This window comes from Tenebrio molitor, chromosome 5, assembly GCF_963966145.1.
Source record: "Tenebrio molitor chromosome 5, icTenMoli1.1, whole genome shotgun sequence".
Lineage (NCBI taxonomy): Eukaryota > Metazoa > Arthropoda > Insecta > Coleoptera > Tenebrionidae > Tenebrio > Tenebrio molitor.
Genome location: NC_091050.1, coordinates 24600528 through 24619290, shown reverse-complemented (window position 1 = coordinate 24619290; position 18763 = coordinate 24600528). Strand labels below are relative to the sequence as shown.

The following is an 18763-nucleotide window of genomic DNA, read 5'->3' as shown; positions in this document are numbered from 1 at the left end:
AATTTGATGATATCAAGATTACTTCATTGACATTGAAATATCAAAATATACGCGAGTATCATTTTCTTATTAAAAAAATTTTTTTTTTTTGAAAATTTCGGCGTAAAATAGGCCTACATCAGAACTGAATTGGGGATTGCCATGTACAAAAATGGAGACGATGTCATTCTGCGGAAAACGAAGAGGTGAAAAATAAAAATGACCGCAAAATGTTTCTCTTAAACAAATACAATTGATCTGCCCTAGTTCTGTTCGAGAAACTTAACGGGAATTAAAACATTTTCCAAACTTTTAGCACTCACTGTATCTCTGTATCTACCTATTAAAGACAAAGCATAAGAGTAGCGTATGTTTTCTACTCGTACAAAAAAAAAACACAAACATTGTTTAATGACTAGTAGATTGAAATGCAATTTCCTTAAAACTAGTAGATAGGGTGTTGGGAATTATACATTTTAGGGTATTAATTTTGAATATATCTGGTACGAACCGAAGTAAGCAGCTTAGAAGAGAGCATGGGGAGAAATGTGGTCGCTAAAGTAGAAATCTGTCGAGTCCTAAATAACATGGCAGTAGGTTTTGTGGGTTTTGTAACCGGTCAACTAAGGTCTTATTCGCTGCCCACTACGAACCAGAATGCGTGAAATGTTCACTTCACTTATGAGGGCGACCGTCTCCTGTTTAAATATGTGTTGGAGAGATGTGATCCCTAACACAACTCCCTTTTAAAAGATTTTCCGAGTGTAAAAAATCCCAAACATCATGTGTCGGGACTACCATAAATTAGATTTTACTTTTGCTGTAGCAAATAAAAAAAAAACAATTTATTGTTATACTTAAACCAAAAGCAACTTTTTTCACTCGTAGGAATTTCCTACTCGTGAATAACTGCTATTATTGCACCGTAAAAAGTTTCCAATTTTTCAAAGAATGACAGAACAGGCAAAATTTTTCACACTGCCACTGTAACTTCACGATGTATACCGATATAATCCAGGTTCTCAATATTTCAGGAATAAATGTACTTGTTATTTATTAATTTTCTACGAACGCTACCTATCGATCGGCTATCATTTCCTAATACCTTAGTACATTCCTCATGTGAAGAAACAATTTATAGTAAACATATTTCTCGTCAAATTCGTAACAGCGCTGCTGAAATTCTTGAAACAACAATTGAGAGATTTCAGGATCTTCAATAAAACAAGGTAAAAAAAGAGACAAAAAAATTACACGTACCACGGTACATTAAAAAAGTGTATTCCAAATTATCAATAACAATTCAAATAATCATGACAATTTTCTGACGTAAACATGGAGTATATGTATAACCGCGCGGTGACATTATTGTTCAAATAAAATTGTTGCATTATCACTGTATCAAAGAAGTTTTGAAAGGTTTTTACAAGGTTTAAGGGAAATAATAATTATTATAGTTTATTTTGCAATAACGTATGTCAGATATTTAAAATTCCATGTGAGGAAATGAAATATGTATTTAAATTTCTTCAGAATACATATTTTGATTATTTGTCTATTTCAAGTTTCAAATGTAAGCATCACTATTATTTCTTATGCTTGGAGGTAGTGTAAATTTCAAATTTAATAGGTTTAAAAATATATAACAGCAAATGAAAATATCTTTTTGGGTAAAATTTAGTTTAATTTTCAATTATTTGATCCCAATAAATAGAAATAAACAGACATTACGAGTATGTTGTAAATGTTTGAACAAATAGGTTAAACGTTTAATAAGCAGAACAAAATTAAAATTAACAAAATTTCGATCAGATGGAAAGGAACATCCATAATACATTTGCAGCACCGTATTCTTCGTAACGTTAGTTTATAATACGTCAATATAACTGTTAATAAAGTATAATACACATACAGAGTGTTATTGCAATTATGAGCTATTTGTTGAGGTTGAGGTTCAAAAAATCATTTTTTATTTATCAAATTGGTAACTTCAAATTAACGGCTGTCTTCACACTTTACACACCACTGCCAAAAAATAGATGCAATTAATTTACTTTTGTTGAAACCGTAAACTAATAACTGACATCAAAATTACCTATTATGAATATTGTTAAACAGGATTATTTTTCTAATCATCTTTAGCGGCGTACAGGAAATTTTGATCAAATTTTCAGTTAATTTTATTTCGAACACAAAAAGTTTTTACTAGCAAAATAAATCCAGAACATCTCTGGAATATGCACCACGCGTCGGAAAATCTGCAATTGTTGCAGCACAAAAAAAAAACATTGATTTGCTACACTATGTGATTCTCCACAATAGACAATGAAATTTTAAATGAACGTTGTGGCTTTCCTGTAGATAGCCAGGCAAAAATTTTACTAAACGGAGTAGCTTCGCGGTGGGTATCTACTGAAAATCAGAATCGTATTCGACTATTGTCAATTTGTTGAAGAGACGAAACTTGAACTCATTACTTTGGTTCGCAGTGAAAACCTCAAAGCATGCAGTGGATATCGAAGGGTTTCGTGCAACCACTTCACCAGGAAAAGTTATGGAAAGAATGTTTTGAGATTCTGATAGAGCCGGAGCGACATTTCCATAGCTGCTGTCATTATGCGGCCTTCAGATTTGCCAGATACAGCCCCAGGGCTTACCATTTATTCTCAAAATTAAGGCAGCACTTTCGTGGAACACATTTTCCGGATAATAAAGCAGTGATGACAAAGGTAAATGTGTGGCCAGAGGCACAAAAAAAACAACATCAAAGCACTTCAGCATCGTTAATTATTTGAATATTCCTAGTCTATTGCTACTGTATCAGGAACAATAAACGATGCACCACCCTCGTACAGATCTCGACATTTTTTGGAATGAACTCAATACTTCTGTTAACACTTTGCTTCGGAAAAGTTCAGACGATCTATTGTGTCCGAGGTTCTCTTAAAGAAAATAAAAATTTTCACTGAGAAAGGAAGCAGTGATCAAAGCAAAAGTTAGACATACAATTGCGCGATTCATTTAATAAGTCTGCACCATTATTACGTCAATTTATTGGACACAATTTCAAGAGTTGATTGGAAACGGTCACTTCAGTCGAATCGACTTATTTATTCAGATACGATCAGAACTATTCGACAACACTAACAACACAGACTGTGATAGTAGGTTTTAACCCGCAGCCCCATATGCTGCAAACATTTCTTTGATCATGGTGGCACAATATAATCAAAACTTTTAATAGACTGCTTGAAAGCTGGACATTCCAAACCTACCTTAGACACACAGTGCTGCAGCGAAATTACAAAAGAGAAAATGAAGCTTCATAATACGAAGTTATTTGAAGATTAAGGAAAATTCAACCGTGCATAGCGAAAATACTTCCGAGTATTAAAATGCAATACACCGCTATTTCAGCGATTTAGACAAAATCAAAGAGATTAAAAATAAATTCAGCGTTCAGTTGAAAAATTGTTACGGATTTTCCTCCATTCTAACATCGCTAGTCGTAACATCCTTGTGTAAACTAGAGAAGTATCACGTAATTTGGAAGATATATGTCCGGTGACGTTTAAGAGAAAATTATTTTGGTAAAAGGGTTATTTTAGACGCAGAAGAGGTCGCCCTTCCAATTAATCTTGCAAGGTAATGTAAAATCCTGCGAAAAGTAGCGATTATATAAAAAAGGTATGCTTTCTTTGAACGTAAAAGACCGAACGACAAGGCTATTTACATCTGAATTTATTAAATTAATTGAACCTCCTTTGAGCCTGTCAAAGTGTACAATTTACTCGTTGATGGTGTTGATCATTGTGATGAAAATCGCAGTCGGAATTTGCGAGTTCTGAATTTTATTTCCAGTTCCTACAATACATCAAACAAACCCAAAATACAACTCCAACTCGAGCACCTACGTTCGTTTTAATTAAACATTAAATTGGTAAAAACGCCACATAAAAAGACAAATAGATTCAAGTTTTAACTCCGAAACGGGAATTTGAGTAAAGTTAAATGGAGCCATGTGTATTTATATTGTACTTATTATGAATTACAAAGACAAAAGGTAATATCTATTATGCTCCGTTCAAATTGAAAATTTTCATCTTTAGCAGTCTACACGTTCCGACGGGGACTTCACGCAAGTAAAGAACGCTTTCGTTTCCTTTAAATATAGTTTTCTTGCGCTCGGGCAACTTTAAGTGAAAGTTTAATTGGCTTTTATGTAACCACTCAATCGACATCTCTTGCCGGTCTTATACTTCATAGTGTAAACGATATATCTATCTGTTTAATTACGTCATTTTATTGCGGAATTTAATGCAGATTATATCATATTCAAACTATTATTTACGAATCAAAATTTTATTACTAATACTACGCAAATATATGAAAAAAATTAAAGTAAATAATATTTGTAAGCACATCAATGTTACTATTTGTTCGACAAATTCTGCAATTGTCTCTCACTATGAGTTAGCGTACCTAGATGTATTTTTATATAGCCTGTCCCAGAATTGCCTTCCCATAAAAAACAGACATCTGCCGACAGCAAAAGAGACTCCATGATGAGTAAAAGAAATTTTCCTGTAGCTCACATAACCGAGTTCCTATAAAGTTTTCAATTTCACCAATCCCAGAGGGCTGTATATGTATGTAAATAGCGGGTGATTCACAAGTAATAATGACCCAACAAAATTTGTTATGCAACCAACAATACATGTCCCCCATACGACTCAAGATTGTTAAGTTAAGCAATTACATAATGATTTTGTTCTTTTTTTTAAATCCACATAATCGAGTGCAAATGTAATGTTGGCTGCATCACAAATTTCGTTAGGCTCTTTATTACTCGTGAAACACCCTGTATAGAAAACCATTAAGTAACATTTAAAATTAAATTTAAATATGTATGTACCTACACCTGGGCTGAACGAACATTTTATGAAATTGTGTAAGTCAAATAGGTATCCAAAGATTATAAGATCAAAAGATCATAGTTAACAACCATATACTCGTAAAGCAGAAGCCACTAGAAATTAACTACGTCAACCTTACTTCTTGAGGACAGCTAGCAATGAATGAACGAATGAAAGTTACATAAACCTTTTTGTTTGTGGTTCATTTATTTAAATGTTTGATCAATTCCTGGCTAATAAAATTACCCATTCATTATCCAGGAAACTAATAAATTGATCTTTAGTTATTACTTTTCTTAAGTTCTCTTATCATTAGATATAAATATAATATCGAAAAATCAACACTTTCCATTTAAGATATAAAATATTTCACGTTTAACTGTTCCTTCTGGTCTTAAAACCAAACTAAAAGTTTAAACTAGTTGAAAATTCTATTTTTCCGTTGTCGTGTAAGAAAGTGTTTCTCTAGCGCCATTGTCGGGGCGTAGAGCCCCACAGGAGTCCCGATTAGATCATTAAAAATTAAATTATGTATATTGAAATAAAATGTTTGTTATTGCAAAAAAACAAACGTATTTTATACTTTATTATTTTTTCGCAGCAACAAACATTTTATTATTGAGAAAAAAAGTAAACGTACCTTTTGACAATAAAATCAACTTCTTCACGAAAAAACAATTAATCAAATGTTTAAGTACCCGTTCAACACCCTTATCCATATTTTAGAACCGGGGAGCACGTTTTCAATATCTACAATAGATGCTAATTCGCTTTCATCAATATTGATATTATACAAGTTGTTTCATGTAACTTTCCGACCCTGACGAACTTTAAATACAACCAGTAATACTTCTTTCATTTATAACTATAACTTTCATTAACGATAATGAATTAATAATAATTAATGATAATGAAATTGTTTTTTTGGTATCTAGCATTCCTGAAAGTTACATGAAACACCTTGTGTATTAATGATGTAAATACTTTATTCAAAAAATGACTAGAGAGAATTTTGATATTTACTATAATTCCAAATATAAAACTCTTAGGTTCATGAGAACCAATTGTGTTAAATAAAATGAAATAAAACCAATTCAAAATACATTTGTAGTGTTTTAATACTTTTTTCAACCAACTAGTGAGAACTCTATTCAGTAATAATTGTAGATAACGAATAAAACAAATTGTCATTATAAGGGAAGATTTGTAATCGTAATTTACATTTAAACCAACTATCAGTAAAAAGTGACAGACTTCATTTCATAGTGTCAAATTCCCACCCCATTTATAAACTCATTGGACGAGTTGCGGCTAAATCTTTTGATGTATAAATTCAGAGCGAGTTGAGCAATATTTGAGTGACGTCTGACGTGACAACTCATGACGATTCCCTAATCTGCCACTAGACAAAAATATTTGAGAAAGTTGACCTTTTTAAGAAAAGGTTGAGAAGCTTTAGAAAGATTGTGGAAATTATAATTATTCCCACAAGAAAAGATCAATTTGTAAAAAATGTTTAAAAGTTCTATTCTTTTAATGTTACAAAAAGGCACAGGAAAAAAGTATTGCCTCATTTGTTTGTAAATATACAGCTTGTCCCAGAACTGCCTCCCCATAGAAAACAGGCATGTGCCGACAGCAAAAGAGACTACAAGATGACTAAAATAAATTTTCCTGTGGCTCACATAAAGTTTTCAATTTCACTAATGTCAGAAGCTCGTTGTCGGGTATTACTAAGAAATCGGACAGGTTGCTAGACAGCAAAGGTAATTATTTATATTGCAACAATCAGCGAAAGATTCACTTGAAATTCTGACGTTTTCTGATGTGGCAACACAAAATCAGAGTATTACATTTACCCAAATACTACCTTTTCTCTGGGGAATCAGCTCTGGGACACCTCGTATACTGTCAAAAACGCGCCAGTCAAAAAAATTCCATCTCCATTTGTTACAAAACAAAGATTTATTGAGACGTTTTGTAACTACTGACGACCTACCAAAACATTCGAAAAAAAATGGAAAATGCAGAGGATCGCTTTTCCTATTTCCCAAAAGGAAAAAAAATTTCTGGTTGAAAAGAAATTGCCTACAAATGAGGAAGTAATTGGAGTTACGTAAGAAGTTTTTACAGACTATCAAAGGACGTCGTATAAAGAGAATGTCAACAGCGTTGGAATCCGAGCATCAATCTTAAGGAAAATTTAACTGAAAAATAAAATCCCTTTTTCATGTTAGTTTCTGTTTGTTTTTGGGTCTGCCACAAATTTCTTCCGTACGTATGTAAACCAAAACTAACTAAGATATACTTATGATAAGTATAACTTACTTCTAACGGCAAGGAGGTATTGATAAGTTCTTACAAAAAAGGTAACCTTATCTCACCTCGAAATCTGTTTTTAAATTTTGTAGTAAATTACAAAATATAAACCTTCTTAAAAAGAAAAAAAATTCTACGATGCATATTTTAAAAGGTGAAATCACCCTTTGAAAATGGATTTTATTCGTTATTCGCTAATCTCTGTTATTGATTAGACTGATAAAAATGAAATTAAACAAAAGTAAATTCAAATAACATTAAAGTTGAGTATTAAATTGAAAAACTTTTTTCACAATAAAGTCATTATGTGTAAGTGTTCGTTCTACTTCTTATGACATTTCTCTACAGATTACTTTTTCCTTTTCGATTAAATCGATAAGCAGATAGACCGACTGTTGACTTATTATTACGAATTTTCTCTTCCCTTCCACGTTCGCAATTGAATCTTTGAAGCTTTTTCCGTAACAAGCAGGCATCCATTCTTTGCTGGTCCCATCCGTCCTTGCAATTCGGATAAATAATTGACTGACATCATTAAAAAAAAAATTATCAAGTATTTACATTCAAGTCGCCTAATGGAACGATAGAAGAAGGTGACGAACTGAAAATGTTTTTCAACTAGTTCTGCAATAGCGATTATAACAGATTCCCGGATGATTTATCGGAGAATAAAACGTACAAATGTAAAATCCAATAGTGCGGTCTAATTGAAAAATGAAATTCGAGCATTATTCCAAATTATTCCATTTTCTTTCGATCCTTCCATAAGCATATTTCAAACGTAATACGGAAATTTTCCCCGCAAACTTCAACACTCTGAAAATAAAATGCCTCCGCCGCCGACATAAATTATTCATTTTATCTGATGAAACTTGCACTAATACTGCACATCAGTCGTTGATGTTTTACAGGTCTTAGACAACTTTTGTTGCTTGTTTTACAACAACAAATTGAACCATAAATTATGTGAAAAATATATGGCGCAAGATTGATAATAAATTCTTCATTAAGACGTCCCTTGTTACGTGGGAAGTGTAAACGAATCCGAATGCCTCGAACGTACGTTATTAAACCAGAATAAAACAACAACGCTTAACAATGAAAAATGAATTCTGCATAATATAAAGTTAAGGGGATTTCAGCCAATTAAATAATTTTCCAGCACATACTAACTGTTCTGTTGGGAAACGGTCAAGAGCTTTATTTTATAATTTCGTTTTATTGCACTATAAAATTTAAAATTGAGACATAATTTCTGGAATATTGCTGCAGATACGAACCTACTGAATTAAATAAATAAGTAAGTAGCTAGAAAGTCTTTATAGAATTGTTATAGAATTTACGCACGTAAATCAGGTCAAGTAATTCATTTTTTCATATTTTATAATCCATTCCAAAGTAAAAAAAAAAAAAAACAAGCTGCTGAGAAGGATGTTCAAAGAGCGAAATCACTCTCTGAAAATAAAAGGTCTTTTCGCTATTCACCTGTATCTTGAAAACTAAGAAATTGCGAAAAAATTCCAATGACAAAAATTTTCGTGTGTGGGACATGATAGGGTGAGGAGTCTGGGCTCTTCAGCCACCTCCAGCTACGCTGTGTGAATTGGTAAGCAGATAATCGCTATTTAGAACAATCAGGACCAAACAGATGTCTTGTCCACTATTAACAGCATGGGTAGACGGTGTGAAGCTGTCAGTCATGCTAGAGGTGGAAATATCGGCTATTGAGCTAATTTATTTTGTAGAGGCAGTTGTGACAATTTTTCTTTTTTTTATTATTGAATCAAATTCATTTTTTTTTTATAAAACTTATTGTAATTTAAAACAGTCCCGAATAAGAACTGATTTGTTGTGATTTATTTACAACTATTCACTATTTCCATTTTTCAAAGTGATGCGTTAATTTCTGGGAACAGTGTACTCGTATATCTGATTATCCAACAATATAAATAAATCAATGATAAACTGACACATATAGTGCGATTCTGTTTCAAAATTTAGCAACAGCTTCATATCATAGCAACTACCACCTTGTTATATAGCAATATTGGTAAATTTTAAAACAGAATCGCACCAAAAATCCACTGTTTAAGAATGAACAAGACAAAAGCTCTTAGCCTTCAATACTGAGGTCCAATCCATTTTTATTGTTCTTTATTATAAACATGCGGATGCATCTTTTATCAGAGAAGGTGTTCAATGATAGCTATCAACTAAAATATTTGAATATATTTGAGTATCAAGAGCCGAAGTTCAATTGGATTGTCCTTCCTCCTTGTTTCTTTAACCTTCCACCTAAAAGTTCCTGTTTCTGCAGCACAACCACTTCATCAAAAATAATATCGAGCAGTGCTTTTATTTTGTAGAAACCAGCTGGAACACTCTTTTTCTTCAGTGGAACTAGCACAATATTAAATCTGAACTTATTTCCGTTCAAAAAACCTTGTTAAATTATAATACATATACGGGTTTGTTTTTATTTGATTATTATAATTGCTTAACAGTACGTATGTCGATAGCCACCTGCATAATACCATGTTGACTTCCAACCATGGTCATGATAAGCCTACTGCTTCTTCTTGAAATACCTACTTTATGTAATTGTACAAAAACTGAAGTACTGAATTATTCTAATATCCATATAGTTCAGACATTGCGTGTGTGTTAATTGAGTAGATCACTCAGCAAAACAGATTTCACCATTTCATTTCAAAACGATTCCATTATAATTAATAAGCACTAGAAAAGGACAATATCAGTAAATAAATGTGTTCGACCAGAATAGCTTTCGCAAACACATTATTATCAACGTGTCGTCATCTTTGTGGATCTTTAAATAGAAACTGGAATGCAAGTTGCACCATGTAAATCCGCATGACCAGTACTGTTTATAGCTTCAATTAATGTTAATTTTGTGCAAATCACGATTACATATTATTAAATAATATATTATATTGCATTTTAAACATACTAATTTAAAAAATTAACATAACATGCATTCGTTTCAAGGCCATGGGCAACGTCTTGCCTCATTTCTTAAAACCCTACAGAATGGAAGCAGTCTTGAACAATAAAAGCAATGAATTTGCACTATTAAGCGTTATAAAATTCAACAATTATCATTAAATCGTCAATAAATTATGAAACGTATGTGAGGGGTCTTGACAACGTTCGAAATAAAAGCTGTTGTATATGGCAACAAATCGTGACTGGAAGCGTAAAACCGTATAGTTTATTTTAATTTGGGTAATAATGTGATTTAAAATATTTTACATTAATTTAATGATACTAATGCGGGATTTGCAGCAACGTAAACAACATAAAATAAAATAAAAATCGACACCAAAAACCTGTTATGTATTAAGAATTCTTGTTACATTAGTGGATAAAATTTTCTTCAGGAATGGAAAAAATATGTAAATTGTTCCGTCTGTAGCCTGTAAATTCACCACTATAATTAAAACACACTGCAAAGAAGTACATATATGTACCGCCGGGTGAAGGTGGGATACGAAAAATCAAGAAAAATCTTCAATAATCAATAACGGTTACTTGAGCAACTGTGATTTTTTTAATACCTTCTTGACTTCTTTCTTGCAAGTTATCCAAGAAGCTTTGCATCCGGTAATTTGTATTAACATTAAATTTTCCAACCAGTTCATACGACTTTCGGACATATTCTCTATCTACATTGTAAAGAAAAACGAAAAAATAAATGGATTATGCTCAATTGACATTAAAATCAATCAAAATAACTAACAACGCTTAATAATGAAAAATGAAGTCTGCACAATACAAAGTTAACCGAATTTCAGACCTTAAATAACTTCAGTAATGAAGTTCTAAAAATATTAGCACTCAAAATAAACTCTCGGTTATTTCCTCATTTAAATTTTCAGGTAATAAATTAACACAGTAACTACATCATATACGAACAACTGACAGCAAGTGAAGTTATCCACCTGAATGTTTTATTAGGAGGCTGACGCAGCAAAGACATTGTAGACAACATTAGGCATGAAAAATATACGTTATGAAGACCATACCTGAGGTTCCTTTTATGACCATTTGGATTTGTTGACCCATCAAGTTTCATATTTAAAGACAACAATAAAAATATTGCATTATATGCCCGAATGTAATAAAAATTAATACATTTCGCTAAGAACAGGCAATGTTTGAAGTGAAAACAATTTGTTGACATCGGTGAGGACAAAAATAACAAAAGAAATGTCAGGAACGGCAACATGCATCACTTCAGCAACATTTATTTGGATCGATTTTGGTAGCCCTGTGTAACAACAAATGAAGTAGATTCACGTTGCACACCTGTTTTATATAAATCGATGGAAGTGATCTGGCGATAGGAATGATTTATGTCAACCAGTAAGGTTCGCAGACGTGGAGCCATACTACCACTTAATGAATAAAAGATAACTTCTTGTAATTCGACATGTCGCATTTTATTTGCCCATCAACTTCTTTGCTGGTTAGTTTGTAATATCGAACTGGTCGTCATTACAACTTCTATCGTAACGTGATTTACGATTAACTCCCGACTGAGAAAAACTTCTCCATCAATTATCGATAAGGATTTTTCGAATTTCCATTCTTGTGTTGTTTTCCTAGAAATCCAGCACAAATTTCAAATCATTTATGAAATGATTACAACATTTTAAACGAAATAACCCGACACAGCATACACGAGCGAGTGAATGAGTGAGTGATATTGACCATATCTAACTTCCTGTGGAATCGGAAACAGTATTGAAAGTTGCCAGACGACGCAAATGGGACAAAGGGGCTTTTAATTTCTGTATCAAATGAAATAAACAAAATGTTAGTAAACAAAACAATTATTAAACATTTCAAGTAAACAGGGAAAAATTAGTATATTCAAACGAGTTATCGAAATTACTTCATTTTGAAAAAAAAATGGAATTTTAATTATACCACTTCATGGTGTGTGCGAAAATCCAGTAAAAATCGCAAACGCTAAATAAACTTTAAAAGAATAATAGAAAAAGTTTTATTGCTTACGTAAACTGTGATTTGGCATTCGGTTTAATACTACCGTTTATTGAACAAGTGCCAAAACAAATAATTGTAGAGAGCAGGTTTCAGTTGTGTTAAAATAGTCAGCATGTCTGAAACTGTATTTGTTAATTTATTTTACATTAGGGTAGGTGGAAAGGGAATTTATTTATTTTTTTAGTGAAACGGATTTATTACCAAACTGTTCCATTTTTATTGAGTTACTTGAACGACTTTCTTTAATGTGGTTCTAATGTTGTTATCAATTCAGAAATCCACTTCAAACTATTGTAAAAAAAGGAAATATTGCTAACCCTGTACAGAAATAACAATAACTGATAATGATTATAGAATTTTAATGAATAAATATTTCTTTCCAGCTGCTACAAACATTAAACTGCATGTGCCAGGATAATTGAGACATTTATTGCATCTGAAAAAGAATAAGGAAAATCCAAACCGTTTTATTTTTCGGTCACGGTCATTAAGTCACTAATATACATGTTTCCATGTCTTTGGAAAAAAAATTTTTCTTTGAGCATCGTGCCCTCGTTACTGCTCCATCGTCCGCACAACGAATATTATGGAGAAATTGGGGGCTAAGTCTGGCGAATAAGGGGTTATGACAATTTTGAAACAACCGTTTCCCTACTCTACCTGGGGTAGCTCCTGCGAACCAAAGCGTTTTGATGAAACAACACACCTAATTTAGATATTCTGCTTGTTTTCCCTGATAGCATAGAGCACGATGAAAATTAATTTAGTAGGACACTCTTCTGCTCCACGGCAAATAGTTCATCAAAATCGCTCTATCAGAAGACCAAAAACCCAAAAACTGTTACCATAACATTTACTGCTAAAAAATTACTGCACAGGAGTTTTTGTCTCTACACGTGAGGGCTTCGAGTCTGGACAAAAGGTATAAACCTAAGTTTTCCCAGCTCAACAAATCTTTGAAAAATTGCTTCCGGACATGATGCCTAAAGTAGATTCAAAATGCACTTTTCAAATACCCACGTTAAATCAAAATTATTGTACAGAAGTTTTCTATTGTACCTCTAGAAAAACCACAAACTTTTTATTATCGGGAGAAACCATTTTGTACACTAAAGCTATTTTTTCTTATCACAATATTGTTTTCTTTCCTTACAAGCCTTTAAATTCCATTTTTCTATTGGTCGGGTTTCCACTTCCACTACATAATGAACGCTCAGTTGTCGATTAATGATTTTTCTCTTATCAATCTATATTTTCCACGCCAGAGACAATAAATGAGAGAATATTTTCAGCTATAATGTAACAAGTGGTATGGTTATCATCCATGATATTTACATGTGAAACCGAACACAGATGTGAATGTGCTGCTCCGGTTTCTCGAGTCATAATCGATTATTAATCATACCACGAATTTATATTTGATGAGAGAATGAATAACAGACACTACTGTTAATACTACATACTACTATTTAATAACTGTATTTTTCACCTTATAATTGAGCAGTTTGACAACCGTCGTTACTACTGTTAAAAACAGACAAAAATAGGTTGATTATTTTATTTTATATTATCACTGCGACGTCCTCCTACTATCCTATTTCAGCCAATTAAAATTGTCGAAAAGGGGTATTAATTGATATTTTTTGTAACACGTAGCGAACTGAGGCGTTGCAAATTTGGCAAATTTATTGTTGTTGAGCAAATGTATTGTTGTCAGTATATCGGGTGGGGCATCGTATACGCGCACGCGAGAAATCGCGACTTCCAATTACATAAAATTGTCGAAATTTTTCAGACTTACCTGGCTATTGGTAAGGTACATTTCATAATTTTTTGATAATTTTTCACTTACAAACAAAGCCAAAAAAAATTAAAATGTAAATTTCAACCAAAAAGTCAAATTCTGATTTTTATACTAACCTACCCAGATTCACTTCCTATAATTATTTACGAAATCTACGGAAAAAAATACCAATTAGATTTTGAATTAAAGGCAGTTTTAAATTTCAACTTTCAAAATCATTTTTATTTATGACCTGCTACTTGTGCTGTCGTAAATTTAGGTGACAATGGAAACTGTCAATTTTGTGGCAAAAAGGTTTAAAACGGTCGGCTATACCTTTATTGGGAAATTATACCATTGTGCGGTAAATCACCCGTCTGGTTTACGTTTAAATAAAAAAGCGAAATATTTAGCTAACCAAGTCAAAATTTGTAATTGTGCCACCAGGGTTTGATGGGCTAGCAGATACAGATTCATTTAGTATAAAAACTTTATAGGTAAATTAACAGTTAATTTCAGAAAACTAATAAAACTGTTACGGCCTTATTTATTAACAAAAAAAAAATTAAAAAATTCTCAAATATACCTTATCAATAATTAGTCAGGTATATAAAATTTCGCCAATTTTATTTAATTAGAAGTCGCGATTTCTGGCGTGCGCGTATACGATGCCCCACCCGGTACAGTGTGGAAACTACTTATGGAATAAATTCAGTAATTTCAAAACTAATGACATTTGTCGAAAACGTTGAAACAGGTCAATTTTTATTTCTCATAGTGCTTATTTTAAGTTGCTTCACATGTTCATGACGTTATCCATTTTTGAGCTATTACGTCATCACCATTTTTTTTAAATGACAACCCCCACTTTTTTGTCCTCTTTCTGATAGACCTTCTGACTACCTAAACGATGAATAAAAAAAATTGGTACCTTACATAACAATTTTTTTGATAAAATGACAAATTTTACTTCAAAAATGTAATTTAATATTTAATGTAAAAAATTTAATTGACCTGAAACAAAAACAAACAAACATCTAAGGTTAACAATAAAATGTAACGCAAATGTTGAAATTGCCCCCCGCCAACTATTTAGCACACACAGGAGTGTAAACATTGTACACCGCGCTCAATAATGTTAGGGCTAATTTGTTCCATTTCAGCGCGAATTCTGCGTCGTAAATCTTCTAAATTGTTTGATTTATTGAAGTAAATCCTCGATTTTAAATAACCACATAGAAAAAAATTAAATACATTAAAAATTAAATTAAGGTTTTGAAATATAATTCGTCATTTTCTCAAAAAAAAATTGTTATGTAAGTTACCAAATTTTTGAATTCATAGTTTAGGTAGTACGCAGGTCTATCAGAAAGAGAAGAAAAAAGTGGGGGTTGTCATTTAAAAAAATTGGTGATGACGTGATAGCTCAAAAATGGATGACGTCATGAGCAAGTGAAGTAACTTAAAATAAGTATTACGAGAAATAAAAATTGACCTGTTTCAGCATTTTCGATAAATGTCATTAGTTTCGAAATTATTGAATTTATTCCACAAGTAATTTCCACACTGTATACACACTAATTCACATAACTTTCTGACGAACTTTAAATGCAGCCAGTAATACGTTACTCATTCATAAGTTGATTCAAAAACATGAATAATTTGAAGCTTTTGTATATTTTGAACATCCCTCCCAAGTTTCAATTATAAACATTTAAAAATTGCACTAATTGACAATATTTTTTTATTTAAGAAACTGCACTCACCATATTAACAAAAATATTTCAGAATTATACAAGTGACTGTCAATAATGCCAGGAGTTTCCAGATTTCATAGTAAATAAAATAACTGAACAGCGTATTACTGGCTGCATTTAAAGATCGTTAGGGTCGGAAAGTTATGTGAATCAGTCTGTATAACCGTTGTCAGGAAGTGATATTAGTGTTGTTAAATAATAAACAATAGTTACAGATTAAATTCAGATTGAATTCTATCAGTTTAGGTCTTATCGAATTCATTTGAAAATCATATGTGAAACCCTGCGGGGCATTTTTACATGTTTCTGTTTTGGAAACATGTATTTATCATCACACAAGCATGAAGATTTACTGAGCAGAAAACTCAAGATTTCAAATTATTTTAATGTTTGTCCTTTAAAAAACAACCCTTCTCATGCTCTCAACATTGTCAACAAACACAACATGCAACAACTAACACAACAAAGAAAACTATGACACGACTATTGCCAGAAATAAAAAAAAGATGTGTGTAACATTCTAGTTTAACGAAGCTGATCTTGATGGTCGATTCTGAAGAGTTGATTTATTATATTTTGATGCTGAATAACAAACATAACATAAAATTCATTGGTTGACCTTGTTACCCATTGGAGAGTCTGAAGGGATTTCCCTCTCGTCTTTTTTAAACCGTATAAATTTTCATACTAGCGACCCTTGCTCCTGTCCTTCCTATTGCAGCAATTTTACATTCAACAATCGACTTAGGTTGTATAAGGATTTATCCTTTGCATACACTTTACATCTCATCGTCTTCTTTCTGCTCTAACCGATTTAGAATATTTAGCAACTCGTCAATGCGGATGTAAATGTTTTCGCATATGACTTGCAGATCTGTCTAATAGGTGTAATTCTTGTCTAATCAGCATCTGAATACTGCAGATTATGGTGGATGATGGTATGATGATGATGAATATATATGTATCTCGCAAAAATAAATTGAGATCTAATCTTCAAAGTGCAAAAGATTGGAAAAACATTTTATCCAAGTTAACAAATTTTATTATGTAACTCTTGTAATAAATAACAATTTTCAACAAAACATTATCCTGTAAAGCAATCATTCTCAACCTTGAACATCAAACCTATATATTAAACGTCCATATGTTATTAACTTTTTAGTAGATGCGTCAGAAAATGTAAAAAATCAAATTCATAAAAACACCAATCGTCAATCAATGATTAGCAAGAGTACTGCGATTAGTTTCTTCTATTTCTGTCGACAGTTAATAACAGTAACACCTCATTATATTTAATGAACCTGCATTAGTTGAATCAATAATTAAAAAACTGGGCATTTATTTCCAGTAATGCAATTTCTAATGTGCAATTACTGTTGTTGGGTAGATATCTAAAAATACACGATTCTAATTATTATTATTGTAGTTACAAATATACTTGTTAATGAACCTATATTATCTATCAACGTTTCTTCACAAAATAATTTCTTTCATGTTATTCCATAAAATTAGGCCATTACTGTAGTTTCAATTTGGTTGTAGGTCGTAAAATTTTATGGTACTTTAAGTTAAAGATCTTGGGGGGCTTATAAATCCTAGTTTACCACCAGCAGGTAATATTTTAAGCAGGGTTGTATTGTACATTTGGTATATTTGCATTGTACGGCAAACGGTACGCGCCGCTTCTCAACCTTTTCAAACCCAACCATTGTGCCCGTTAATCGCTCATAATATCCAATAAAATTTTACGACCTACAACCAAATTGAAACTACAATATTTTGTATTGTTGCGCTGTAGAAATAAAATGTTGTGTTAAAACATTAATTTCTCACCACTACAAAATCCGACGGCTTCAATAGACAATAATGTTAAATAGGAAAACGAGTAATACAATATATCATTTCCGAAACGAAAAATATATTTATGAAAGAAATATGAAACCTTTAAATACAAAGAGCGAAAACAAAACTAGAATAAAGATGAGTTTTGCTGATTCTGCCATACGAAAATATCTTATATTGATTAAATGTATATAAACAAAATATACCGCCTAGACATCGCATCGAAAATTGATAATATTATTTTTTTATTATTTCATTTTTATTCTTGTTTTCAATGTGGGCCTCCGGTGGCGATTAATCTCCCGCGATATTTATACATTTAATAACAAAACATTACTGCTGAATAAAAAAAATAATAATAATTCTAAAGTTCTAATTTTATGATGTCCATAAAAATTTGTCCAAAGTTCCATAAGTCAAAGTAAAATTAATTCGCACTTCAAAGACCCACATAAAACGTTTCAGAACCCATACGAATTTTTATTAGCTTTTAAAAATAATTGCTTCCCAAAACTATGCGCTTTAGTTAACTGTAAAAACATTGGCAGAATATTCAAAAATGAATTACTATCCATTATTTCACGGAGATTAACTTGGTAAGACAAGCATAAAAACAACATAAAGCTGATTTAAATGAAATTACTAATTATTTGAAAAATCCAAAACGCTTGCTACAGATTAGAATCAAATGATGATATTGTTGATATGTATTGAAATTAATTGAGCTGTAACTAGTTCGAATAAATTTACTAAACGGAGCGAAGCTGAAGTTGGCCTCAGATAGGTACCTAAGTGGTCCAAACCAGTATGACGAATTCATTTTAGTTTTGTTCAAGATTTTTTTTATTTAATTTTATTGGGAAAAAATGTAGTCATTAAAAGTGCTGAATCAACACAAAAATCACAAGAAAAAGAGCGTATTCCTCCCTAGGCTTGTGGCAAGTTGATTTCTTAATTAAAATCTGATTATTAGTTACAGTTCACACCCAGATACTACTGCTGATCTGAAATTGAAAGGTACAAACATCAAATGTCAATAGTGGCCAATCAATAACCTTATACATCTCTGTTCTACAATACGCTGAATCTCACGATCCCTATAGGAACAAAAAATTAACAGACAAAATTCCAGAATC

At 31.9% G+C, this 18763-nt stretch overlaps 1 protein-coding gene across 7 annotated transcripts in view; it reads right to left on the bottom strand.

The window, feature by feature from the left end:
* LOC138131967 (pseudouridylate synthase RPUSD2-like) overlaps positions 1-18763 on the bottom strand; it is a 449464-nt gene that overhangs the window by 215089 nt on the left and 215612 nt on the right. The window lies entirely within an intron of this gene.